Source organism: Ambystoma mexicanum, chromosome 6p, assembly GCF_040938575.1.
Source record: "Ambystoma mexicanum isolate Mex_15411 chromosome 6p, UKY_AmexF1_1, whole genome shotgun sequence".
Classification (NCBI taxonomy): Eukaryota; Metazoa; Chordata; class Amphibia; order Caudata; family Ambystomatidae; genus Ambystoma; species Ambystoma mexicanum.
In genome coordinates, this window is record NC_090935.1 from 1,191,203,593 (window position 1) to 1,191,231,518 (window position 27,926).

The 27,926-nt window shown below is 47.3% G+C and overlaps 1 protein-coding gene across 1 annotated transcript in view; it reads right to left on the reverse strand.

Annotated features, from left to right (window-relative positions):
• Positions 1 to 27,926, reverse strand: part of TRPM6 (transient receptor potential cation channel subfamily M member 6) — a 1,703,532-nt gene that overhangs the window by 1,079,637 nt on the left and 595,969 nt on the right. The gene's annotated exons all lie outside the window — the stretch shown is intronic.

Consider the following 27,926-nt stretch of genomic DNA (forward strand, 5'->3'; position numbering starts at 1 on the left):
ACTCATAACGGTTGTTCTTATTGTATATTTTAACTTGGCGCAATTTTGACTCTGATTGGCAGAGAAGAACAAGCACTAAAGACCAGCTACTGCAACAAGGATCAGATGGACAATCCAGAGATCGTACACACGAGTTTAAACAGCTAGGGGCAAATATGGCCTGGATTGGGGGTTTGGGGGGAATGGGTGAAGAGTCGTGTGCGTTTCAGTTGACCTGAGGTGAGGCGTGCATGCTTGGGCTAGCTGCAGTAGATACTCTTGAATTGTTGGGTCCTGGGCTCCCTTCTGAACTGCTAAAGGAAGGGAGGGAGTCTGATTTCAAGAATCTTATCGAGGAGCCAAGGCTGCAATTCTTTTCCAATGGTAACTACAGTTCAGAAAGACACATTTTCCACACCGAAGGGCTAGCTTGCACAGGCGTTATGGCTACTGAGCTCAGCACCGTAGGGGGTGGTAAATATCCAAGAAGCGCTTGCTGTGCTGCTACGAATGAATGCATGCATACGTTCTATGACTCGAAAAATCTAAACAGAAGGTAAGTGCCACTTTATGCACAGATGTGTGTCTAATCGATTTTCTAAAACATAAGTGCCATCGCAACGGAGTAAACCATGCAATGAAATGTAAATTTACTACAGCTAAACAAGTTAAAAAAGGCTCATGAAATACATGAACCATACATAATTTCAGCCCTCCAGATAACCTCCGGTTTTAAAACGTGTTTATCTTTAGAACTGCCTAAAGCCTAATGGACAAGTACCAAAGATTCATAGAACATAAAAAGAAAAAATGCTGCCAGTCCTTTTGGTACTCATAGGAAATCATCGCCCACTTGGAAGAGGTAAAAAACACCATACATTTAGGTTCATCTGCCTAAGTCCTGCAACTAAATAGGTCTAAGAAATGCCTCCTCGTCCGCTTCTGCTTTATTGAAACATTATTTTGTTACTATGTGCATCCACACCACTAGCAATTTTTACACCCAATAGGATGTGTTCCTTTTCTTTTATATAACATTGTATCAAGGCAGCATTCTGGCTAATGTAAGAACCAAGTGCAAGGTTGGTATCTCTAGTTTTGTAGGATCTGGTCCTTAAGCAGTATATGCCATGGTATGGAGGGGAAGTAGAGCACAAGCTTTTAGAAGGGATGTATGGTGAAGCACTGGCTGTCAGGTATTCGGGTCCAGTGTTCCAAATGACTAAACCGGTAATGCACAAAGCCTCGAAGATGATCTGGTTATCCATTGTGAGCCAGTGAATAGCTTCCTTGACTGGCAAGATGAGCTCCTGCTTTCTTGTGCCCATTAGCATCCAGGGCGGGGGGCGCAGCCAATCAGATTCCTCAGCCCGCGTTCCACAGAACATGCAGGCTGCCTCCACCGCCACAGGCCGCCATCTTCCCCCGCCCTCCCCTATCATTTTTTTTTTAAATATCCCAACACCCCTCTCCATCCCCACTTACCCGATTGCGGTGGTGGCCATCCGCCGCAGCAGCTTACCTTTTTCAGCTGCCAAGGTCATAGAAGAGGGGCTCCGCACGGAGCACCACCTTCTATAACCATGGCGCCCATTTTGGATCAGTATTTTCATTCATTGAACAAGATGCCCTGCGGATCGGGTGTTAACGCGCCACCTTATGATCTCCATAGCATGATTCTGTATTAGCTGGGCCTGCATTGTTAAAGCAGCTGCTTTGTGGAATCAATGTAGATACTATTACAGAACTCAAGATGCCCTTGTTTTGTTAAATGAATACCTAATCCACTATTCCCTCATTCTCTGCCTTAAAATTATCACCTAGTTATAGGTTTTTCTGTAGTACTCATTGTTTACTGGGGACACTTTTTAGGATTTGTAGATCAAGTTTGCACTTGGCACACAAAATCTTACGTAGTCCTTTAAAGGTAAATTATAAATTACTCATCATAGTGACTAACGTACTCCTAGTCCATAGTCCCCTTTCCTCCATACTTTATGGGCATCCCTCGCTAGGGACAGGAGACGAAACCTTTTTCACCAGAAAAAACCTTCTTCCCCTTTAAATTTAGAGGCGCGCGGGGGCGCGGTCCTGGGAGCATGCGCTCCCCTGACTCCACCCAAATTGAGCGACCTGGCAAACTACAAAGCGGGTGAAGCAGCCCAGGGTCTCCTATTCGGAGACACCTTTGGGAAAGAAATGGGCAAATCCGTCTCTACCTACACCTCCTTAGAGAAAGCCAAGCGTTCATTCGCAGAATAGTTCCAGGCAGAGTTTTTGCCGGGACCAGCCGCTATCAGGGTCGAGCGGCCGGTCGCCACCAGGGAGGAAGAAGACCCCATAACTCAAGAGCCCAGTATTGGGAATCCAAACAGCAAGACACCTTTTTTCTGACGAGAGGCCACTTCCCCAGAGGTCGCAGAGCCAGAGGAGCAGGCCGAGGCCAGAACTTTACACCAGGTGAGAGAAGGGCACTATCCTCCAGTTGGGGGGGAGAACTCAGCTCTGCTGGGAGAGCTGGCTCAAGCTATCCATCGATGCATGGGTGCTGCAAACAGTAAGAGGGTTCTACATAGATTTCATACAGGAACCAGTGCAGGTAACTCCTCCCCCAGAGATCTACTTACAGCAAGCGGACCAGGCCAAGCTGCACCACGAACTACACCAGCTCCAGCTAAAGGGAGCCATAGAAAGGTGCAGAGTAGACCTGAGTTTTATCAGCCCTATGTTCCTAGTTCACAGGAAAGAGAAGGTGCAACCTATGATAAATTTAAAGGAGCTAAACAGCTGGGTAGTATACCACCATTTCAAGATGGAAGGCACACACCAGCTCGGAGATACTCTGAGAGAGGGAGACTGGCTGACCAGGTTAGACCTGAAGGATGCCTATTTCACTGTGCCAGTACAGGCAGAGTTCAGGGACTTCCTGGCTTTCCGTTGGAAGGGACAACTGTGGCGTTTCAGCATAATGCCCTTCGGGCTAGCCTCAGCGCCTTTGGCTTTCACCAAGTTGATGAAGCCAGTAGCAGCAGTGATCCGGGAGAAGGGAATCCGGATGATCAAATACCTGGCCGACCTATTACTCCTAGCACAGGATCGACAAACGCTGGTGTATCAGACCTCTTGGGTGCAGGAACTTCTGCAATCATTGGGTTTTCTAGTGAATAGAGAGAAGTCTCAGACAAAGCCAGCGCAAAGACTAGACTTCCTTGGATTCGTTCTAGACACCAGAAAGGCAACTCTAGAACTACCAAACAGAAAGATCAAAGACATCAAGAAGGAAATCAGAGGCTGCCTGAAAGATCAAGAGATCTCGATCAGGAGACTAGCGAGGATAGTGGGGATGCTAGCCACCTCAATCCAAGCTATATTCCCAGGACCTCTACATTACCGGGCCCTCCAGAGGCTGAAGATCAGACACCTGCAGAAGGGTCTGAGATATCACCAGAGAGTGCCCCTGGATCAGGATTCTATCACGGAACTTGAGTGGTGGTTGAAGAATATGGACGCCTGGAATGGGCGTGCCATCTTTGGAGACACACCAGACCCAGTGATAGAGTAAGACGCAAGCCGACAAGGTTGGGGAGCGAGATGCAGGTCTCTAGAGACCGGAGGGAAATGGAGCGAAGAAGAACTCCAGCTGCACATAAACTGCCTGGAGCTTCTGGCAGGGTCATTTGCCATCAAAGCCTTCACCAGAGAGAGAGTGAGCTCCTGCGTACTCCTCAAAATGGACAATATATCAGCCGTGAGATACATAAATCACTTAGGCGGTACAAGGTCCAAACTGCTAGCAGAACTGGCAAATGACTTCTGGCACTCCTGCTTCCAGTCGAGAACGTCAGTGACAGCAGAATATCTACCGGGAGAACTAAACATGAGAGCCGACTGGAACTCTAGCTACCTGACAGATTCCAGCGACTGAAAGCTGGACCCGGAGACGTTCCGACAGCTGAATCTGAAGTGGGGCCCAGTACACTTCGATCTCTTTGTGTCACGTCTCAATACACATATGATCAGCTTCTTCAGCTGGTGGCTGGACCCAGCCGTACAGGGCACAGTCGCATTCCTGCAGTCATGGGCAGGAGAGATACATTACGCTTTTCCCCCCTTCGCGATGCTGAGCAGAGTTCTAGCGAAGTGTCATCGGGAGAGGGCGGAGTTAATCCTCATAAACCCGATGTGGAAATCCCGAGTGTGTTTCCTGACATTGATGGAGATGATCAGAGACATACCACGGTTGACCCGGAAGGGCAGCACCTACTCACGGACTCAGCTGGATTGTTTCACCCTCTGAGAGTGAGGGGGACGCTCCCTCTGATGGCGTGCAGAGTATCAGGAAACGCTGGGAGTTGCTAGGCATTTCGACACAAGCTGCAGAGCTTATCGCAGAATCTTGGGCCCCCTCTACTAGGAGGAGCTACGACGCAGCTTGGGCCAAGTGGACAAGCTGGTGCAGAGGGAGACATTTTTATCCCGTTTCAGCACCTTTAGTAGCGATCCTAAACTTTCTGGCGCAACTTTTACAAGATGGCAGGGCCTTCAGCACGATAGGAGCCTACAGGTCAGCAATCTCTGCAGGTCACTTGCCAGTAGAAGGCATGCCGGCGGGAGAACACCAGGCAGTGGCCAGGCTCATAAAGGGAGCAGGATACAAAGGAGCGCCCGAGCCGAGATATAAACAGCTGTGGGACGTGACAGTAGTGCTCAGATTGATAGACGGTTGGCCGACAGACAGATTCTTATCATTGAAACAGTTGTCAGGCAAACTAGCAATGCTTTTGTGCTTCGTATCCTGTAAAAGAGTAGCAGATGTCAAGGCCTTAGAGATTCATAGAAAGGTTTTCGTACCCGAAGGAGTGACATTCTCGATAGTGAGAAGGACAAAGACAGGATCTACCACAGTACACTACCCCTACTTTCCGGATAATTCCAAATGGTGTGTAGCTAGATGCATTAAGGAGTATGAGAGTAGAACAGCTGAGTACAGGTCAGCCGGCACCACGCAATTGCTCATAGCACGCAGAAAACCATTCCAAGCAGTGGCTACCGCTACCATAGCTAGATGGGTGCACGAAGTGATGCAGCTAGCAGGCATTGATCTTAGAGAATATGGGGCACATTCAGTGAGAGGGGCCATGGCGTCCAAAGCATTTGCAGCTTGAGTAGCCCTGCAGGATATCATGCGAGCAGCAGATTGTGCTAGCGACTGTACTTTTAAGGAATTTTATTTCAAACCAATTAGAGGCATAGCAGTAACAGTGCTAGAGAAGCTTTAAACAAACATAATGCTCGCCTCCAGTCTTGCTATAGAATACAAATTACCCCTGCTAAATGCGCAGGGAGTATTAATTCTATTAAAGACTCGGAGGCAAGCATTAATTTCCCACCCTCATTCGTACTGTATAAATGCATTATGATATTGTTATGTAAGACAATACGGGAACACCACCCTGATATTGTTTGTTTGTATGCTCCTCAGGGGAAGATCAAAAGAACAATTGAAAGTGAGATGGTCGAGTGATCAAGCAAGGAGAAGTTGTCTCCGCAAGCAGCGAGATTCGCAGCAAGAGCAACCATCAGTTGGGAAAGTTCAGTACGTTTGATGGACCGTTTGCCATACCGAGTTCAAAGGATGCAGTTCAGATCATCAAAAGAAGAGGAGGAGCTAAAGGAGAGGATGTGGTCGTAGCAAAGAGACAATGCTAGAGGGACTACAGAAAGCATGGAACTTGTAGTTTTAAACAAAAAAAAGAAAGTGCTGAAAAGAAAGTTACCTTTTCAGTTTATTTTATTTCTCATGTTTACAATTGAAACTGCTGAAGAGAGAATAAAGAAGTTGAAGCATAATGCTCGCCTCCTAGTCTTTAATAGAATTAATACTCCCTGCGCAGTTAGCAAGGGTAATCTGTATTCTCGAAGAGCTATCCAGTGGTGGATGCCAGAAAGACTCTTGGAGATCAAATAGGGCAGTTCGGGAGTGAAGGAGTGTCAAGGGTATCGTGAATCTCCTCTTGATCCTGTAGGATCTCGGCCTCCCTTACTTCCCTTTCCTCCTCACCTCGTATTCCCCGGCGTAGATTCAGGGTCCGGTTCTCCTTAGGCTTGGCCTTCCCTTTTTTTTGTAGATGAGAACGGCCGAAGGAGGCCGCCACCGTGACACCCCAAGGGTGATCGGTGGTGACCCTCCGCGGCCGCGGAGTGAGGGGAAAAAGCCAGAGGCTGAAAAAACCCCAGAGGTCTGTAGAAGATGCGTCGGTAGTAGGAAGCACTTGACACTTGCAGGGCTGAGTAAACTGCTGGAGAAGGCACACTCCTTTCCAAAATTTGACAAACAGGTCTCCAAGGAGGAAACGCTGAGACCGGTAGGAATTCGGAAGTCCAAAGTGTCAGCAACAAGGTAAGCGGGCTAGGCAAGGCAAACCCGTAGTGTATTCCTGGGGGCTGTACACAGAAGAAGCCGATAACAAGAGAGGGCGAGTGGAGGAAGGTAAGTAAGAAAGGTGGAAGGGTAGACAAGGCGGAAAAGGCAATAATAGTAAACAAAGGCGGGCGGAAGGGGAGGTAAGGAACACGGGAAAGAAGCAATAGGAGGACGTAGTAAAGGTGGTAGGACGGGAAGGGAATGGAGAACGGGAGCGAGGAAAGGGGGAGAGGGAGGAAACCAGAATCGGAGCGAGCTCCGGAAGGTAACTGTAACAAACAATACGGTAGCAGGGACACTAGCACGGAGAAAACAAGCAGCAGCCAAAACTGAAGCGTTGCAACGCACCCGAACACAGGAAGGGGCGGGCTATATCCTGTGTCGGGATACGTTGCAGAAAAGACTAGACCGCTGCACTGGGTAGAGGAAGCGTGATCGGAACACCCGTACGCCGCTTCCACCTATTCCAGAGCTTCCAGGCTCCCCGAGCCGTGACAGTATGCCCCCTCCTAAGGTCCACCCCTCCTGGCTTGCCAGGGTGACTACGATGGTATTTGCGTAGCAAGAGGGGCGAGTCCAGATGTCCTTTAGGTTCCCAGGAGTCTTCTGATCGTGGGTATCCTTTCCAGTGGACCAGATACTCTAGACGACCCTTATGGTAACGTGAATCGCATATCTGAGAGACTTCGAAGATGTCGGTCTTTGGACCTTTTGGCACAGGAGCGGCAGTCTTCCTACGAGACCATTTGTCCTCATGAAAGTCTTTAAGCTGAGAAGAGTGAAAAACGGGATGTATACGTTGTAATTGAGAGGGTAATTGCAAGCGGAAGGCCACTGGATTAATTTTCTGGGTTATCTTATAGGGCCCTATGTATCTGGGAGACAACTTGGAAGGGCGCACCCACCTTGGTAAATGCTTGGTCGATAGCAGGACCTTGGAATCCACGTTCCATTCAGGAACTGATCTCCGATGTTTGTTCGCCTGGTAACGGTGTCTGTTTTGAGCTTCTTGGAGCCCTAGTTTGGCCTTTCGATTGGGGATGGTACCCGGATGTTAAAGCCCTCTCGATGCCTAGTCTTTCGCAGAGAGAGGACCAAAATCGGGAAGTATACTGGCTGCCACGATCAGAGATGATCTTAGTAGGAATCCCGTGCAGTTTGAAGATGTCTCTTAGGAACACCTCGGCCATACTTGACGCGGTTGGTATGCCTGGTAAGGGGGAAAAATGGGCCATTTTGGTGAATGAGTCAACGACAACCATGATACAGGTACAACCACTGGATTCAGGTAACTCTACGATGAAATCGGTAGAGACAGTGGTCCATGGACCGGTAGGGATAGAATCCGGTTCAAGCAGACCTAAAGGTCTTTGAGTGGAGGCTTTATTGCGGAGGCAGGTAATACATGACTGGACGTATAACCTGGCTTCTTCCCTTATTCGAGGCCAGAAGAAATAGCGTAATAGGAGTTCCTGAGTGTTATAGATGCCACGATGACCTGCCACCTTGGCGTCGTGGCACCAGGATAGAGCCTTTTCCCGGAGAGAAGGGGTTGGTAGATACAATCTCTTGTCCACAATGTATAGACCGTCTTGGATAACATAATCCATTTTCTTCTTTAGACCGGTCTCGGCCTCAAACCTTCCGGTAGAGTCTTCCTTGACTTGTTGTAGGAACGCGGACAACGTTCCTATGGTACGGGACTCAGGAAACATTAGCTCAGGCTTGGTCTCCAGTTCCATAAAATAATCACTCCGTCGTGATAGGGCATCGGCTACTACATTCTGGTTGCCCGGAATGTATGTGATGTTAAAGTCAAACTGCGCGAAGAAGTGCGCCCATCTTGCTTGTCTGGTGTTGTAGCATTCAAACTGGCGTAACACCTGGAGATTCTTATGGTCCGTTCGGAGTGTGAACGGATGCATTCCCCCTTGGAGTAGATGACGCCACTCTACACAGGCCAGTTTCATTGCCAGCAGTTCTTTCTCAATAACAGAGTAGTTACGTTGACTGGGATTCAAAGTCTTGGAATAGTATGATACCGGGTGTTCCTTTCCTTGGTACTCCTGAAGTAGGACGGCTCCTACAGCGGCTGAAGAGGCATCAGTTTCCACCACAAAGGGAAGGTTTTGATTGGGTTGACGTAATATAGGAGTCACACAGAAGGATCGTTTTAGCAGCTGGAAGTTCTTTTCTGCTTCGGTAGTCCACCGGAATGGCGAAGAGGTCTTTTTGAGGAGAGAGGTCATCGGAAGCACCAATTGGGAGAAGTTCGGAACGAACTTCCGATAAAAGTTCGAGAGTCCTAAGAATCTCTGAATGTCCTTCAAATGACGTCTTTCCTGGAGGGTTAGCGGGTACAGGCGACCGAACGGAACCAAGGACCCTGGATGAAGGTCAATGGCACAGTCTTCTGGCCTATGCGGAGGAAGATCCAGGGGGATCTTCTCGGTAACTACATCGGTGTACTCAGCGAGATAAGCAGGCAAACAATGGATTGTTTTGGGATCTTCACCACAAAAGGTGTGTACTGTAGAGAATTCTGTTTGGGGTAGACAATTGGTCTTGCAAAAGGAGGATTGGAAACTCAGAACGTTCTCGGACCAGAGAATGGTAGGATTGTGTCTTCTTAACCACCCAATCCCGAGGATTAATGGGAAGTGCGCAGCCCTGATCAAGTCGAAAGACAAACGTTCAGAGTGTTGCATGATGTGTAAGACAAGGGCTTCGGTAGTGTGCGTAATGAGACCAGAGCTCAAAGGCCTTCCGTCAACACCTTCTACCTTTTGATCTTCGGCCTTGGCAATACGGGAAATGCCTTGCCTTTCGGCCCAGAGAATGTCCATGAAGTTGCCTGCGGCTCCGCAGTCCAACAGGGCTTGTGTCTGAATGGTAGTCTTGTTGATGATCAAGGTGACCGCCATAACCATAAGACGGTGGTCTTCGGTGCACTCTGGAGAAGTAACAGAAAGGGTGACAAAGGGACTAGCTTCGCTCCCTCGGTAGTGCGTCCCCAGCTTTACCGAGGGTGTTCGTTTCCCGAACGCCTGGGTGGAACGTCGGGGCAATCTCTGAGTAGGTGAAGCGGCGTTCCGCAATACATGCACAGGTTCCCTTCTCGTCTTCTTCTACGTTCCTCTGCGGTGAGAGGGGAACGTGTGCTTCCGATCTGCATAGGCTCTTCTCTTGTGAGACGAGTGGCGGTAGGGGGGAAGGAAAGAGAAGGGCCAGGGGGTATTGATGTACTGCTCTTAGTCTTGCGGCGTTCTGCTCGACGTTCTGCCAGTCGGAAATCTATCCGGAGAGTAGCCGAGATCAGGTCAGCAAAGGTAAGGGGACGTTCTATCCTGGCTAGTTCATCCTTCAACTCCTCACGCAGTCCCCTTCTAAAGATGGCATACTGTGCTTGTTCTTGCCATCCTGCTTCTGCAGCGATTTGCCTAAAGGAGGTGATATATGACATAACATCATTGTTTCCTTGTCTGATGTCTAGCAGATCTTCGGATGCCAAGTAGGTACTCTCGGTACGTAGAAACGTCTGTTTCATCAAAGTCTTGAAGGCCTCGTAATCTAGGAGGACGGGATCAGATCTGTTCACTAGAGGAGTGGCCCAGGCCAAGGCGTTACTGCACATATGGGTAATCATGAACCCCACCTTAGCATGGCCAGAGGCGAAAGTATGTGTACGGAATGTAAAATGCAGATGACATGCATCCAAAAATTCCTGGAGTTTCTTGGGGGTTCCATCAAACTTTCCCGACACAAGAGGTAAGGGAGGCAGGTCGGTGGACGGAAGATCCCGTTCTGCGATCCGTTGTTGTAGAGTAGCATTGGCCCCTTTTAGATTTTGCACCTCTAGGTTGAGGTTTTGAACTGCTGCTATCAGTTCTTGGATCTGTTGAGGAGAGGCCATGGCGGTATCGGGGCGTTGCAAACTGTCAAGGGTATCGTGAATCTCCTCTTGATCCTGTAGGATCTCGGCCTCCCTTACTTCCCTTTCCTCCTCACCTCGTATTCCCCGGCGTAGATTCAGGGTCCGGTTCTCCTTAGGCTTGGCCTTCCCTTTTTTTTGTAGATGAGAACGGCCGAAGGAGGCCGCCACCGTGACACCCCAAGGGTGATCGGTGGTGACCCTCCGCGGCCGCGGAGTGAGGGGAAAAAGCCAGAGGCTGAAAAAACCCCAGAGGTCTGTAGAAGATGCGTCGGTAGTAGGAAGCACTTGACACTTGCAGGGCTGAGTAAACTGCTGGAGAAGGCACACTCCTTTCCAAAATTTGACAAACAGGTCTCCAAGGAGGAAACGCTGAGACCGGTAGGAATTCGGAAGTCCAAAGTGTCAGCAACAAGGTAAGCGGGCTAGGCAAGGCAAACCCGTAGTGTATTCCTGGGGGCTGTACACAGAAGAAGCCGATAACAAGAGAGGGCGAGTGGAGGAAGGTAAGTAAGAAAGGTGGAAGGGTAGACAAGGCGGAAAAGGCAATAATAGTAAACAAAGGCGGGCGGAAGGGGAGGTAAGGAACACGGGAAAGAAGCAATAGGAGGACGTAGTAAAGGTGGTAGGACGGGAAGGGAATGGAGAACGGGAGCGAGGAAAGGGGGAGAGGGAGGAAACCAGAATCGGAGCGAGCTCCGGAAGGTAACTGTAACAAACAATACGGTAGCAGGGACACTAGCACGGAGAAAACAAGCAGCAGCCAAAACTGAAGCGTTGCAACGCACCCGAACACAGGAAGGGGCGGGCTATATCCTGTGTCGGGATACGTTGCAGAAAAGACTAGACCGCTGCACTGGGTAGAGGAAGCGTGATCGGAACACCCGTACGCCGCTTCCACCTATTCCAGAGCTTCCAGGCTCCCCGAGCCGTGACAAGGAGAGGAAGATTTCAGTGTCATCAGTACATAAGTGGCAGGAAAATCCAAAAGAGGAGTTACATTTTGCAAGAGAAGCATTGAAAAGGGTGAAGAGGAGAGGACAAACCAGCTATCCATGAGTAGCTTCCACTGGGCAGAATGGGTGGCAGAGGAGGTGCCAGGTTTCCAGAAGATGAAGAAGGATCGGACAGAGAGGCAGGTGATATCCAGGCAAGAGAAGAGCCTGGTAAACCAAGGTCTGAGAGAGAGATAAAAGAAGCGTAGGATGATCAACATTGTCAAAGACAGCCAGGAGAGTGAGGAGATTTGTTTTAATGTACTTATTATCACTTCAAGATATTAACATGTGTAAAAACCAATAAACTATATCCACATTATCATAAGATCATAATCTATAATCATGTAAAGTGCATATATCGCGTATCTTCTGACATTGTTTATCTTAACTTCATGAATGGCAGGAGCATCTTTATGCATCTATCTAAATTACCAGCCAATTCAGCTAATACTGTGACTAACTTCATCAATCCAAGTCATAATTACAGTCATTCATTAAATATAAGGGGGAACATTAAAGGTGGTCTAGGTCATTAGACCTATCTAATTCATCCATCATCATCATCATCATTTTGACCTTTAACGGTGCTTATTTATTAATAATTGTAGTGTGTTATAGTTAAATTACAAACTTTTCACACAATTAAAAAACATCTTATTACAATCAAAACTATTTAATAAAATTGTACATATTTCATATTAAGGTTTTAAAATGAGGGTAAGAATCATACCTCATTACTCCAAATATATCCATCTACTCATGTAAAAAATCACTTTTCATATTAAATAGTCTGTTACACATCTCCACACCATCTAAAATATCAAGAGCCTATTACTTAATTAAAAAAGGGTGTGGGAGCCCCTCTACTGAGAACGGACATGGGTCAAATACCCTGCTCTATGGAATTTCTCCCACTCATGAGGGTCAACAACCACCCTTCACAAAGGAGAAATATCCATTTGCATTTAAATTTGGTCCAACCTAAAAGGGCAGTCCAGCACCAAAATGCTTGGAATTCTCCTCTGAACGTGGTTGTACAGAGTGGGAACCTACCTATAGAACAGGTTATTTAGCTGTGCTCGTACTCAGTCAAGGGACTCCCGGACCTTTCTATACCTATTATTTAATGAATTACAAAACTACACACCATCTGAATTCATTAAAACTATATCATACCTAATGTGGTCACAGTCCATTCAGCCACCGTTGCTACCAGTAGACATTTAGTACGCAGAAGCCCATCCTTACACTAGCTGAATGCAGAATGCGATCCTAAAGTGCATATTTACTTACACGTGTTAAACAAATTACTACATTTAAGCCATCATAGGTTCATGGGTAATATTATTTAGTTTTTCTTCTATCTGTTGCCAAAGCGAGGTAATGGTGTGAGTCAACAACATATTTGTACCAGAAGGCCTCTGCTGCTATATGATCAACATTATGAACATATTTGACTAGAAATGTTACTTACAGGGAGGTTAAAGATCTACAAGAGGTCAAGCCCTGTCGGTTCGTTTCAGTGGCATCCTGACATTTGCAGAATTTGCAGCATGTTTTTGCCACATTCCCACACTGCCAATTGCCCGCCTACTTCCAAAGTAGGATGTTTCCCCATTATTTGGAGCATATGAATCCTTAGAGGGGGGGGGGATGTAGCAAGCGTTTCTGAGCCATAAGGATTTTATTTATAAGCCTAATAAAGCTTTTATACGTCTTCAGTTCTGCTATGTGTTGATGGGAAGCCAGCCAGTCATGCAGTTTAGAATTGATAATACATTCCTATTTAAGCATATAGAATTCTGTACTCCAATCAGGAACCAATGTATGACCTCAAAATATTTTACATTAGTTTTACAATATGTCATTGAAGCTTTACACCTCTGACTCTAAATGTCAATTTCTATGATTTTCAACAGTAAATTCAGGAAGTGTCATGGTTTTTATATACAGCAATCCTTTTTCAAACAAACATTAGTATGAATGAAAGTTACACCTAATTCCATCCTTAGCGCTTCCGCAGGAATACTCTGTTTGACCCCCAATATGCGCCTCCAGATTTGATCTTCTAATATACGTAGGCACTTTCCGGAAAATCCAAAGCAAGCTTCCAGCCCATACATAGCAGGAGTCATAAAGCATTGCTTATATGCCAGTATGATTGATGCCTTTAAGGCTGTAGCCAGCGCTCTTACTGCAAATGTTCTTAAGAACTCCCATCAAATTATTAGCCTTTCTGTTCTTGGTATCTACAATCTCCTGACACCCGCCTTTGGCAGATATGTCTATTCCCCAATATGTATAATTATACACTCATTCAATACTTCTGTGTACCGTATCAATAAGCCGCAGTATTTTCGTACCGGAACCTATAGGCATAATTTTAGTTTTGTTTGTGTTAATTTGCAGCCCATTTGCCTAAGCATAATCTTAGAGCCTCGAAGTGCTCTGTTTGATGCCAACCCAGGTTTGATCAAGCAGCACAACGTCATCTGCGTAGGCCAGCCACGCGACATGCTTGTCAGCTAATTTCGGAGCAACATTTTTAACATCCACCATACAGTAAAGAAGGTCAGCCAGGAATAGGTTGAACAGCATTGGTGCCAGCCAGCACACCCCCTGTTTTAGCGCCATATAGGTTTTAATTTCTTCTGTCATGTTACCAAAGCAGTTAAACCTGACCTGTTCATTAGTCCTAGCGTGTAACCATATTAATAATGAAAGTAAACACTCGGGGAGTCCCACCTTCCTCAATTGATCTCATAGCCTGTGTTGCATGGTCGCGTTAAACGTTGCAGGTAAATCTACATACAATATGTAAAAAAGGTGGAATTTTTTAATTCTGGCATTCTGTATTAGTACATTCAAAACCAAAATGTTATGAATGGTAGAAGACCCCGCTATAAATCCTGTATGAAAATCGCTTAATATCCTATTATCTCGTATCCAGGTATCCAGCTCCTTCAACTCTAATGATGCAAACATTTTACTACGAAAATCTAAGAGTGCTAGTGAGCGATCATTATCTGGGTATTTGTGAGCACCTTTCTTGTGCACCAGGGTCAGTATTGCCTGCTTCCAGGCATGCGACTAGTTGTCATAATCGCATCGTACATATGGATTAGCAGAACTGCCCGGGTCTATTTTTATTACTATATTGGCTAAACCATCCAGCCCCGGAACCCGTGATGGTCTTATTTGGTAATTACTTCCCAAATACAGATAATGTAAAAATGTAGCCCGACAGCTACAGTGTAGATGTTACATACTTTCCATATCCGGGATCACCATATAAATTAGTAATATGTTTCTTCCACCCTGATCAATGGGGTTAGTCACAAGGTTAGATTTCTTATTCTTTATACTGGTCAAGTGGTGCCAGAATGTATGCGTATTACCCAACCTAAGGATAGAATACATCCTCTGCCACGTCGCACTTAATGTAGTGAATCTATAGCACTTCATCCAATTATTATATGCATTTTTCTCTTTATTAAATCATAATGCACATTACCTCTGCATTGAAACCTGTGTGAGGAACCTGGCATGAGACAAGGGATTCATGGTTTTGGTCAAATACCTTTATTACAATAAAAAGGGGGTGGGGAAATGCCTCTCTGTCCCTGCACTAGAGGTGTTTGCCTACCTAAAACCAAAACTAATGGTCTGTCGATTTCAGAATGTCCAAAACAAAACCGTCCCATGCCCAAAGTACTATTCTGACCCTCACACTCTATAGTGAAAAGGGTAATGTCGTGGGGCCTGAGTGATTGATAAATGTTTAAAAGGAAAATGCACCACTCCAAAGCAAAAGTTCCAGAAGGATAGAGTTCCTTATTCTATAGGGTGATTCCCTTCCCCCGGATTTCTCTTCCCTCTGTTGTATACTCAAAAGATAGCAGTTCCTTGAGTTTCTCTTCCTTCGCAACACAACTGATATTCAAAACAACTTGGTTCTTTATCTTTTATCTTGCGAGGATACCTGGTGTACTCCCCTGACAGGTTTTGCTTCCTCTTTTCTCTGGTTTCATACAGCCTTTGGCTCGTTAGGATATATCCTTATCAGGACCCCTTTTGTGGCAATGTATTTCTTATGCACTGTTCAATTTGTCCTTGCCTGGTGTGTTTCCCTACCAGGGTTTTCTTATTCACACTTGTAACTCCTTGGTACATTCTCTTGCATGGTGTCAGGCTCTGAGGACCTCTGCATGCACCCCTATCCTTGCCAGAATCGCAAAGAATGCGGTCCCCAATCTGGGGAGACCTTTCTCAAGAGAACACAGCCCTAAAGTGATAACTATTGCAAGACCAAAGGCTCCCACGAAAGGGCAGGAACACAACAGGAACCGTTTGGAACTACAGAAAAAAGGGAAAGAACAGAATGTGGATCAAACACAGAGGGTCGGAAACAACACATTCCACCTCCCCCCCCCTAGTTTCTCTGCTACCTGGTTGATGTCATATCTCTCAAATGTTCATTTTATGTTGATTCATACAACTTTAGATATAAAAAAACCAAGACTTTTCCATAAACAGAGTATGAAAAAGTGATTTTTTCTTTATATATGCAGAGGCTGCCTAGGAGTAGGAGTATATTTGAGCATAATTCGTTCTGGAACCATTCAATTGTAATTTTTGTTTCTTAAGTAACCCTCCTGGGTAGAATAGGCTCCAAACCAGGAGCCCAATTGTTGAATCATGCACTTACCCTTGCACTGCCACCTGCTGGCTGTACTTTTATTTATTGTTATTTATTCTATTACCCCATGTACTGCACTGTCCCTCCTCCACCCCCCCGTACAGTCCCCCTTCCCCCTTCCCATGCACTTGCGCGATCTGAATGACACCTGGCCTAGTATGATCGTTGTCTGTCTCTTTCTTCTGTTTTATTAATTGCAATTTCATGTGAAATTCTATGTATGTTGGAGAATGTAAGTAATGTTGTCTATGTTTTTGTGTTATACTGTATATCATTTTATCTGTGATCTTATGATGCATGTGTATCTAGTATACTTATAATGAATGTGTATTTTATCTTTGCTCATGATTAGTTGTACAGTATATCCTAACATGTATACATATGGATTTGTGCAAATGTTTTATAACTAAATACACAATAAAAAAAGATGCTTTACATACAAAGTCTGGGCAAATGTTCTTTAAGGGCAAGTGAGCTCTGAGTGACTTGCAGGTAGAGTTTGGGAAAGTATTTTCATTAGTCTTTCAAACAGTTTTTGAGGAACGATCTTCAGCGATGTTCTGAAATGGATGAGGGGAGGAGTAACAATATGGCATTAAAGCGTTGGGTATGGGTGAGTTATCCTCAAGAGCGGAAGAGGAACACCTTGTTTTGCGCCTTGAAACCTTGGTGTATAGGCGCGTTATAAATACCTTATCATATCATATCATATCATATTGTCTGGTGGTGCCATGCTACTTCAACAGAGGTTGTCTCCCCCATGTGATCCTCCCTCATATAGCCGCCCCCCAGGGTCAGGATCAGGTAGCGGCCACCATCCCTTGGCCACATGGGGAGAGGTCACCGCAGGGAAAGGAGTAATGACGCCATCATATTCATCACACCTGCCCTTCTGCATTTCCTGACTTGCTGCCTCAGATGACACTTAGCTGCTATTGTGGTGGTGTTGTATGTCTGAAAGTTCTTATTGTCCACCAGATAGGGCTTCCTCCTATTGGTAGAAAGACAGCAATAAGATTCTTAATCCAGTTAGCTACGGTCTCAGTTGAGCTAGCATTTAGGATGTTCGTATTCCTTATATCATTTCCATTTATATAGTCACAAATAGGAACGAAATTACGCTCAGTCCAACCAATACGGTTGGCCCCCTGGTTAACTTCAACATCTCCAACCTTATTTATCAAATTACAATCCATGCAAAAGATAAGCTCAAGAGTAATATCAGCATGGCCACTATAGTCCTTATGTTTAATTTAGAGAGTATTTACTGTTTTAGAAACAGCAGTGTTCATGAACAAATAATCTAACGTAGCTTTACTGCTACCTGACCTCCACGTGTAACGGCCCGGTCTATCATCTTTTAGACCGCCATTAAGCATAATGCGATCTCAATCAATCACAAAGTCCGTCCATCGCTTTCCTTTCCTAGCCTGTCTAGCTTGCTTCATGATAATGTTAGCATAGACCATCTCAGTGTGATCATTAGTTGTCAGATCCACACAACCATCATTAAAATCACCCCGATGATTAATCCATCAGGTCCAGATGGATCATAATGAGTAGTCAACACATCATATAAATCAGTCATGATCCCCTATGTCTAATAACCTCCCGGGGGTTCATAGATACAAGCAGCACTTAATGTATTTTACCAGCTGTTTGCATTTACCACCAAGATGTTGAAATTAGACACAATTTGTATTTCCCAAGAATCAATATAGTTGCAGATACCAACCAATAATCCACCATAAGGCCGCCCCTTCACTCCCTGGCATGCCTGTTTTTGATATATCCTATATCCATCTATAAACTGCGGTTCCCTTAACCAGCTTTCTTGCACATGGACTATTTCAATATCAGGCAGAATCTTTGCCCCCCCCCACAATGCGACTAGTGTAATGTCTGTGAACCTGCGTATTCCAAGACAATATGTTGCAATGTCACAGACTCTGATTGAGTTTAATTGCCATCCACCATCGCAATCCTTGTCCACCTGTTTAGTTTGTTCATTAGTACGATAGTACTACAACTTGCATCCAGTAAACGTCCGAGTAACTTTTAGCTGTTTCACAGTGCATAGTTTTTTTTTATATCAGCACCTTTCTAACAGATGTTTGGCAATTATCCATATTATCTAGATCATAATCAAGTTTAAGAAAATAATGTATATGGGATCTTACCATATGCACACTGCAGAAACATCGTGAGCATGCGTAGTAGGAAGCTGAATGTGTCCCATACATTTGATATAATCGATTACCTTTGGTCGAAGCACTCTTAGAGGCAGTATGTGCGATACAATCTGCAGATTGTGCCCTCTATTCAATAAGTCGCTGGTCTTGTCCGGAAATAGGTTGCAGATAGTAAAAGACAGCTCATCAGGTAGACTAGAAAGTCTGTTCCACTGTCATGATATGACAAAAATTCTCCAAACTTGTATAACTGGCCTAATTTACCCAACATGTCATTGCTATGGTTTCTATATCCTTGTTGCCCCATTTTACCTCGGATTCCCTCTCTAATAAACACTGGACCCTTCAACAAAAATATCCTATTATCTATTTCAGTCTTATTCATTTTGAACCATACCATCCTTGTCATAGAAATTACCAGAGGTAACCACTTTTCCAACACCAGAGGAGAGTCAGTACCACTTCCAGGAGAGTTTATGGGAAGAACTAAATGCTTAAGCACACTGGTGAATTGATCAACCATCCCATATTGCAACCATGGTACCACAAACTGTACTACCCAAGCACAGCAACACATCCTAAAATCTGACATCCCTATAATCGCTAATTTGTAAACCATGTTCAATGACTTCAATGCTACTCGCAGAGTTGTATTGCGGCATAATATATGGATTATTAATCTGTCCAATTTTCTGAAGAAAATTTCAGGGATCAGCAATGGCATCACCTGAAGATCATAGAATAGCCAGGGTACTACAACAATGTGGGTTATAACTATCCTTCCCATCAGCGATAGCAGAAAAGTATCTCAGAATGCTACTGAGTTCTCAAGCGTCTGTGATATATTTCACACATTTTGCTGATGCCCAATTTCTATATCTTGGCTCACCCAAATGCATAGGTATTAAAGAGGGTATAGTAGTAATGTTTCCCAATGTATTCCTAGACCAGCCTGTAACCAAAACTCTTCATTTGTTTCCACTATGCGTGGGAACATAGCACATGGATCTCTTCCATAGAACAGGTCGTCATCAAAATACAGTGAAATACAGTGGTTAACCCCTGCCACTCTGACTCCCTCCTTAGCAAAGCGTTTACAGAAAGCTTCAGCTGGTGGTTCCATAACTATCATGAAGATTAGTACGGGGAAAAGGACTTCCCTGTCTGGTGCCAAGCTGTTTATTATCTACTCACTTGACACTGTACTGTTTGTCTTAACCCTTGTAACAGATATTCCATACAAAAGATCCACTTACCTCAGGAAATGTATCCTTAGTCAAAACCTATTAGGCACAAATTGCCAATCTACCATGTCAAAAGACTTTTTTGCATTAAGGCTCAAAAGGGCTCCATGATTGCCTTCCTCCCTTAGCAAGCCATATGTTTTGTGAGGAACTTTCTCCTTAGCTTGCAAGTAGTGTTCCTATGTAGAATAAAACCTGCCTGATCCTCATGCACCAGTTTAGATATTACTTGTCTATTTGCTAATATTTAACATAGTACTTGTATGCCCACATTTAAGAGGGAAAGAGAATGGTACAGAACACAATCAACCCCGTCCTTAGTGGGTTTCAGAAGCAGTATTAGCATTGCCTCCCTAAAAGATTGTGGAAGCAATCCCATCTCCAAGGCTAAAGCCAATAACATTTTAAATTTGCTACAACATTCTAGTGGGAAGCCATCCCCTACTGGCCTCTTTTCACAGCCCAGGTTATCCATAGCCCATTAGATATCAACTTCTGTGATAAACTCCCCAATCATAATTTTATCTTCCAATAAAGTTATTGGTAGATCAGTCTACTCCAATCATTCCAGGGCTTGCACTGTGCACATTATACATGTGAATGTATACAGCTCACAATAATAGTGCTGAAAAACCGTATTTACCTCTACACTACCATGTACCAAGTCACACATGACATCTTAACTTCAAGAATAGTCTGTCATTCATTTTCCCTATTGACTACCAAGGCTAGAAGGCGTTGTCCCCTTCCTTAGGTTGACTAGCAAAATAAACAGCAGAGTCAACCACCCAAATCTCTCAGCAATTGAATGTGCAATCTTCTTTGTTCATCCACAACTTCCAAGCAACACCATTCACAATTTTCAATTCAAGGCTTTTTCATTCTTGCACTAGTTTTTGTTGAACTCTAAATGAGGCTGAAATGCAGTATCATCTTAGGACCACTTTAAACGTCTCCAAACACTCACACCTGATCATCCATTAGTTTGAAAAACTTAAGCATCTCTGGTTCTAGTGGGCCTCCAAATGCAGCATCTTCAATCATATGGGCATTCAGCTCCCATATTGGAACCAGCAAGGGTATATTGTCCATCCTACACTTATCTAATGATTGTGCATTTGTATAATGTTTTGTCTAGGTACTCTGCATAAAAAAATGTTTCATATAATTTTCACCCGTTATTGCAAAATCTATGTGAGAGAATTTGTGAACCACAGAATGACATGAAAACTCCTCTTTGGATCCATGCAAAGTTCTCTATAGCTCCCGAAACTGTAACCCGTTCATCACTTCCAACACAGCTTTGTGGCAGACAAAATGGTTCTGTACACCCCACGTTTTCCCTTCCAGTGCCACATTTAAAATGCAATTAAAGTCACCCATTCATAGTTACACCCGACTCCAATACTTTCTTTGTTTAATCCCAATCTCATAGAAATATTAGAGGCAAAACACATTGTTCCAATGGTTAAATCCCATTTAGGACACTCAGCACCCCTAAATATGTGTCCTCTTGGATAGTCAATGTAGTGGCTACCCCAAAGGGATCTCATCATCTCAACAAGGAAGCCCCCTAGAGTAAGCAGAGTATGAAGATGCATAAACTTTACCTCTCCATTTTGCTTGCACTTTACCACATTCAGTCATCGCTAAATGTGCCTCCTGCATCCCTCTACCTATCTTTTTCCTGTTCCAGATGTGGAAAAATCCCACCTTTCTTTACCAGACCATTCCCAGCTCACACATTCCAGCTCTTATAAATCGTCCTGCCATAGCACATTTCTGCCTACATCATTCCACCATTCTCAAATCTGACATTCCGGACACTTCTGAAAATAGTTTGGCAACTACATATCTTTGACCAGGCATGTATTGGTTTTTACTCATGTGATACTAAAGAACTTTGATGTACCATATGTATGTAACATATGCTGCTTTTCTAAAATCACAATATATATACGCATTTTTTATATCCATCTACTTGACAGAGTTTTGTGTATTTTGTAATAATGTTCCAGCTGATACCATCAACACTATTGGCACCTTAACCGGTCCAACCTTTTTATCTTTTTTTGATTCCTATACTTTCACAAATAAAGTAAATAATATTCAAATATTAAACCCTCGGGTCCAGAAGCCACCCAGTGTCACTCATCCCGCCGCCAGGAAAATAAAGTAACCCAGTGGCCACATCTAAATCTCACCTCCAAGGATAAATTCCAACACAGGGGAGTACATAGCTCACCCGAAGGTGGGCCTGCTCCCCAGTAATTCTGCAACTCCTTTGAAAGTCCTCCGTACGTAATCACATTTCCATACCCCTCAAAGACATATACTTCTTAAATATGAATAGAAATCATGGTTAAAACAGACCTATATGTTCCAAATTATAGTCTCATCTCATTAAATATAATTAGCTTATCTTGTCAGTTTCCTACTAGGTATCATGTGTATCATCGCCATACCATAAAACCCATATCACATGTTTGCAATCTTTCAGAATGCAGAAATGAATACACCAACCCACTTACAGGGTAATTCATAGAATTTCGCAGAAAAGTGTCGCAAGCGGCTGGCGCAGAGTGTCTGTGTGCGATTGTCTGCACCAGGCGCGTGCGGCAAAACCGATTTCTGCGCACAGCGTATTCATGGATTTTAGGCTCCCAAACCAGCCGTGGCGCAGAGTAACGCAGCGACCCTGCAGCAGCGCCAGTAACGCCCCCAAGAACGCCCTTGTGCAAGGAAAAGCCATCAAAATCGCTAAATCATCGCAAAGGGCTGCGCTAACCCTGGACCAGTTTACAGGGCTGCCAAACAAGAAATGCAAAGCGGGTTTCGTTCATATCAGGGGTACGCAGGAAGTTTCACATGCGATTAGCCAGGGTAAGTGTATTACAGGGGTACGCAGGAAGTTTTACACGCGATTAGCCAGGGTACGTGTATTACAGGGGTACGCGTGAAGTTTTACACGCGATTAGCCAGGGTACGTGTATTACAGAGGTACGCGTGAAGTTCTACACGCGATTAGCCAGGGTGTATTACAGGGGTACGCGGAAATTATCACACGCGATTTGGCTGGGTACGTGTATGACAGGGGTAAGTGTGAAGTTTTACACGCGATTAGCCAGGGTACGTGTATTACAGGGGTACGCGGGAATTATCACACGCGACTTGGCTGGGTACGTGTATTACAGGGGTGCGCGGGAAGTTACACACGCGATTTGGCTGGGTACGTGTATTACAGGGGTGCGCGGGAAGTTACACACGCGATTAGGCTGGGTGGGTCCTCACAGGTGTTCCCTGTACACCCTCCACGGCCCCTGCAGGCAGCCCACAAAACAGGGGACTACCCTGCACACCTGCTCATGTCTCCCACCCCCCACCCTCCCAGCAGTGCAGGGGCAGCCTCCACCAGGCCCCCACTCATGTCTCCCACCACCCCCACCCCCAGCAGTGCAGGGGCAGCCTCCACCAGGCCCCCACTCATGTCCAACTCATGTCTCCCACCACCCCCACCCCCAGCAGTGCAGGGGCAGCCTCCACCAGGCCCCCACTCATGTCTCCCACCACCCCCACCCCCCAGCCACCAGGGGCAGCCGCCACCAGGCACCCACTCATGTCCCCTATCACCCCCACCCCCTAGCAGTGCAGGGGCAGCACCACCAGGCCCCCACTCATGTCCCCCTGCACCCCCACCCCCAGCAGTGCAGGGGCAGCCTCCACCAGGCCCCCACTCATGTCCCCCTGCACCCCCACCCCCAGCAGTGCAGGGGCAGCCTCCACCAGGCCCCCACTCATGTCTCCCACCACCCCCACCCCCCAACAGTGCAGGGGCAGCCTCCACCAGGCCCCCACTCATGTCCCCCTGCACCCCCACCCCCAGCAGTGCAGGGGCAGCCCCCACCAGGCCCCCACTCATGTCCTCCTGCACCCCCACCCCCAGCAGTGCAGGGGCAGCCTCCACCAGGCCCCTACTCATGTCTCCCACCACCCCACCCCCCAGCAGTGCAGGGGCACCCTCGAACAGGCCCCCACACATGTCCAACTCATGTCTCCCACCACCCCCACCCCCAGCAGTGCAGGGGCAGCCTCCACCAGGCCCCCACTCATGTCTCCCACCACCCCCACCCCCTAGCAGTGCAGGGGCACCCTCCACCAGGCCCCCACTCATGTCTCCCACCACCCCCACCCCCCAGCCACCAGGGGCACCCTCCACCAGTCCCCCACTCATGTCCCCCTGCAACCCCACCCCCAGCAGTGCAGGGGCACCCTCCACCAGGCCCCCACTCATGTCCCCCTGCACCCCCACCCCCAGCAGTGCAGGGGCACCCTCCACCAGGCCCCCACTCATGTCCAACTCATGTCTCCCACCACCCTCACCCCCAGCAGCGCAGGGGCAGCCTCCACCAGGCCCCCACTCATGTCTCCCACCACCTCCACCCCCTAGCAGTGCAGGGGCACCCTCCACCAGGCCCCCACTCATGTCCAAGTCATGTCTCCCACCACCCCCACCCCCGGCAGTGCAGGGGCAGCCTCCACCAGGCCCCCACTCATGTCCCCCTGCCCACAGGCCCTGACAATCCTCAAGCATGGGTCTCATGGCCAGCCACCACAGCCCAAAGACACAACCAAGTATTACATGCGCCTATGATACTACTCCAATGGAAACAATGTAAATGAACACATGTGTCTCACACACACACAATGGTTGCAAGTGAACCTGAAAACCCATATAATGACATGCATGAAAACAATGAGATGAAACCACACATTGAAGAATGAAAAAATCAAAATAATGTATTAAAAACAACAGTAATGGCAATCAAAATTAAACAATATACACAAGTATAAAATAAAGCAAATTAAGCTGGCTGTCCCTTTTCAAATTAAAATCAATAAATGATAATCCAAAAAAATGTCTTCCAAAGTTCAAGTCCATAAAAAGGAAATGAAGGGAAAAAAGAAATAGAAAACCATTGCTCCATGGAAAAAAATATTCATAGTAAAAAAAATACCCAAATGCAAAGTCCAACTATGTACAAAGTATTCAGGGTCCATCATTCCAACAGAAGAAATGAAACTTACTAAAAAACCTATCTAAAATGGAACTATATACAAAAGGTGGAGCAGTGTCCGTCGACTCCAAATAAAAATAAACAATAAAGGAAACCTATCACTAAATGACTATATACAATGGTGGCGGGCCAGTCCAGCGGCTCACTCAGTGGTGTTCCGGGCCAGGGCATCATCGAACTCCTCGTCTATGTCCCGGAGGCGGTCCTGTTCCATGGCCCCGAGGGTCCGCAGGGACGCCGACATGTTCACCTCCAACTCCCTGCGGATTGCCTCGAGGCACTCGGCCCGCCTCAGGGCCCTCCGCATGGAGTTCTCTGCCCTTACCATCGTGAGCCACGCCTCTTCCGCCCGCCGCCGCTCCGCATCTATGGCGTGGCCCAACCGCTGCCACACGGAAGACACTGCCCGTCCAGGGTCCTCCTGCCCTCCGGCCGATGCCTGCCCCTCCGATGTTGAAGGCCCCGAGCTATCGTGGCTCCCACCTACAGCCTCCTGCTGCTGCAGCTGCTGCTGTCCATGTACCCTGTCCGATGGTGCCTGCACATCCTCCTCCAGCTGGGGTGCAGTCGTTGATGTGGCCACCCCTGCTGGACGTCCGACTCCCGACTGTGGCAGGGATCTGTTGTCCACCAGCCTGGCCGCACGGTGGGAGGCAGCTCCACAGGGCACCCAGGTGACACATGGGTGGGAAGATGGCATGGAGGACGACTGGGGCATAGGGGGTTCTGTGGAGAAGGGGGTCGGAACAAGGTCCAGGAAACGGAGGAATCCAGCCCTGGTGAGCTGTCCCAATGGGTCAACGCGGTCAACGAGCCATGCGAGAAGATGTGCAGACTCATCATGAAAAGACTGCAGGTCAGCTCGCATGGCCCGTTGACGCAACGCCACCCCACCCTGGACAGGCTCAACCTGGTGCAGGATAGCCACATCCGCAGGGAGAGGAAAGCCAGGTGTTGTAAGCCAATCCTCTCCCTGAGAACGGGTCTGGAGGTAGGCATCCCCGCTGGTGCAAGATGATGCAGTGACAGGAGCAGGGACAGGATTGCACACAGGCACCTCTGCGGCGGCCTGTGCTGCCTCCTGTCCCTGATCCTGCACTGCACCACTAGCACCAGTGGAATCCCTACCTCCAGACCCCGCCTCTGTCGCTTGCACGGCCTCCTCCTCCACCAAACCCCCCACCAACCTGGATGACTCCGTGCCATCTTCCTCCGTTGGGCCCTGTGGGGTCCCAACTGCCCCTTCTGCTGCCGAGGAGTCCAACTCCAACCTCCGCCTCTTGGACCTCCCCTCGGCAGCTGCGGCCTGGGACGTGGCACCGGACTCCTCACTCCCCGACGAGATCACAACCTGGGAGGGGATCCGGGCCTTGCGTCTCCGGCTGGTGGTGCGACCCCTGCCGCTGTGCTCCACAGCACCTTCTCCGCCCTCTTAATCAGTTGACGCTTCAGACAGGGAGAAAGAAAACACAGGCATCAGGGCACTGTAAAATGGACTCATACACACATGACAGTTATACATGAGTAGCATTGGTAAACCTCAGGCATGGCATCACAATCCCCAACACACATGTCATTTCAACTTGCACACATGAGCCATACCAAAGCCATATTGCAACAGCCAGCACCATCCATTCACATACAACAGCATGAGCAGCCAAAGGTCATCCACACATCACATGCAACATAGGGAGTACACTACACATGCACACACACCACCAAACTTGCATGCATGTGTACACCTCCGCCAACTGTCACAGTGTTTTGATCGACATCCATGTCACACCTGACAATCATTCCTCCACATCCTGCGCCATGCAAGCCCACACACACAAGCACCATCCATGTGTCACACATGAGACCCCTCGCATGTGTCACCCTCACGGCCCTGTACACCCCCCCTACTTGGCCACATAAAAATACATGTTCAACCTGCACACTCCTGGCACACCACCACACGCACAGCTTACAATCAGTATGCATGTACACTTACCGCTCGACTCCAGACGGGTCTGCTTCTCAAGGACCTGGATGTGGAGCGCTGGGGATATGCGTTCCAGGACCCTCATCTGATCTTCCGACAAGTGGCCCCGGCGCCCCTTAGCATCTGCTGCCTTCAGGAGGCGCCGGGCCTTGTTGAGGGTCCTGGACCTGAAGTCCTCCCAGCGCTTCCTGACACGTTCGTAGTCGCGGACTGCCACCTCCTCCGCGTTGATGGCAGTCACGATGTCCATCCAGATCCGAGTCCGTCCTTCCTTGTCGGCGCGCAACCTTCCGAAGAGGGCATCATACTGCCCCAGGACATGCTCCACCAGGACACCAACTTCGGTGGCAGTGAAGCTGGTGCCCCTCTGCCTCCTTGGCCGGGGGTTGCCACTGGTGCCAGATGTTGCAGTGCCCGACATGGCAACCCCAGAGGCAGGAGTGGGTGGGCAACTGGGTCCTGGGGCTGGGCTGTGGGGCGATGGAAAAGCAGTCGGGAGTCTTCGGTTCCAGCAGGGGTGGTCACAGCAACAGCACCCCTGGCTGATGTGCAGGCAGCAAATGGCAGGGCACGTGGGCAGCAGGCAGTCAGGCAGCAGCAGATGGCAGGTGGGAGCGTGCTCAGGGCTCTGGGGGGCAGTAATTCGGCCTTCTGGGCAGGAGCGTGGTCTTCCGTGTGTGAACGCGTGGCCAGCTTGATACGGAGTGATTTTGCACGTGAAAATCCAACACGTCTGCGTGTAAATCGAGGAAAGGCCCTTAGCGCGTAAACGCGTCAGCACACGTCTGTACATTCATTGGCCCAAAGGCCACCAGCGTATGCGCGTCTATGAAGTCACGTGCACGTTGAATATGGCACACGTTGGAAATGTTGCGTGTTAAAAAAATGAAAGACACGTCCGAGTGTCAAAGCGTGTAATTGGTGGAAATGGCCTTAGCGCGTACACGCGGAAGTGACAAAGCGTGTAATTGGTTGAAATGGCCCTACACGCAGAAGTGACAAAGCATGTAATTGGTGGAAATGGCCCTAGCGCGTACACGCCGCATAAGTGACGCTGGACATGTGGGCCTGCATAAAAGGTACGTGTAGAACACCATTTCCTTGTATGTGCTTTTCGTGGTGAGCGAGTGGGTGAAATCTGTACTTCTTGTCGTTTCACACGCGATTTACTTCACGGCGTTTCAAGTTCGTACTCCCTGTTACCTCTGACAGCTTTTTCTCTTTTTTCTCTTTTTCTGGTTTTCCTGGGCCTGTTCCCTCGAACAGCGTTCCCTTCTACTGTTGTCCTGTCTCCTCAGACAGCATACAATTCTTCTTTTGGCGGGGGTGTTGCCAACGCGCACACGCGCTTCTTTTTCACGCTCTTTTTCCTGGCAGACGGTGAGTCACGCACGTATCTA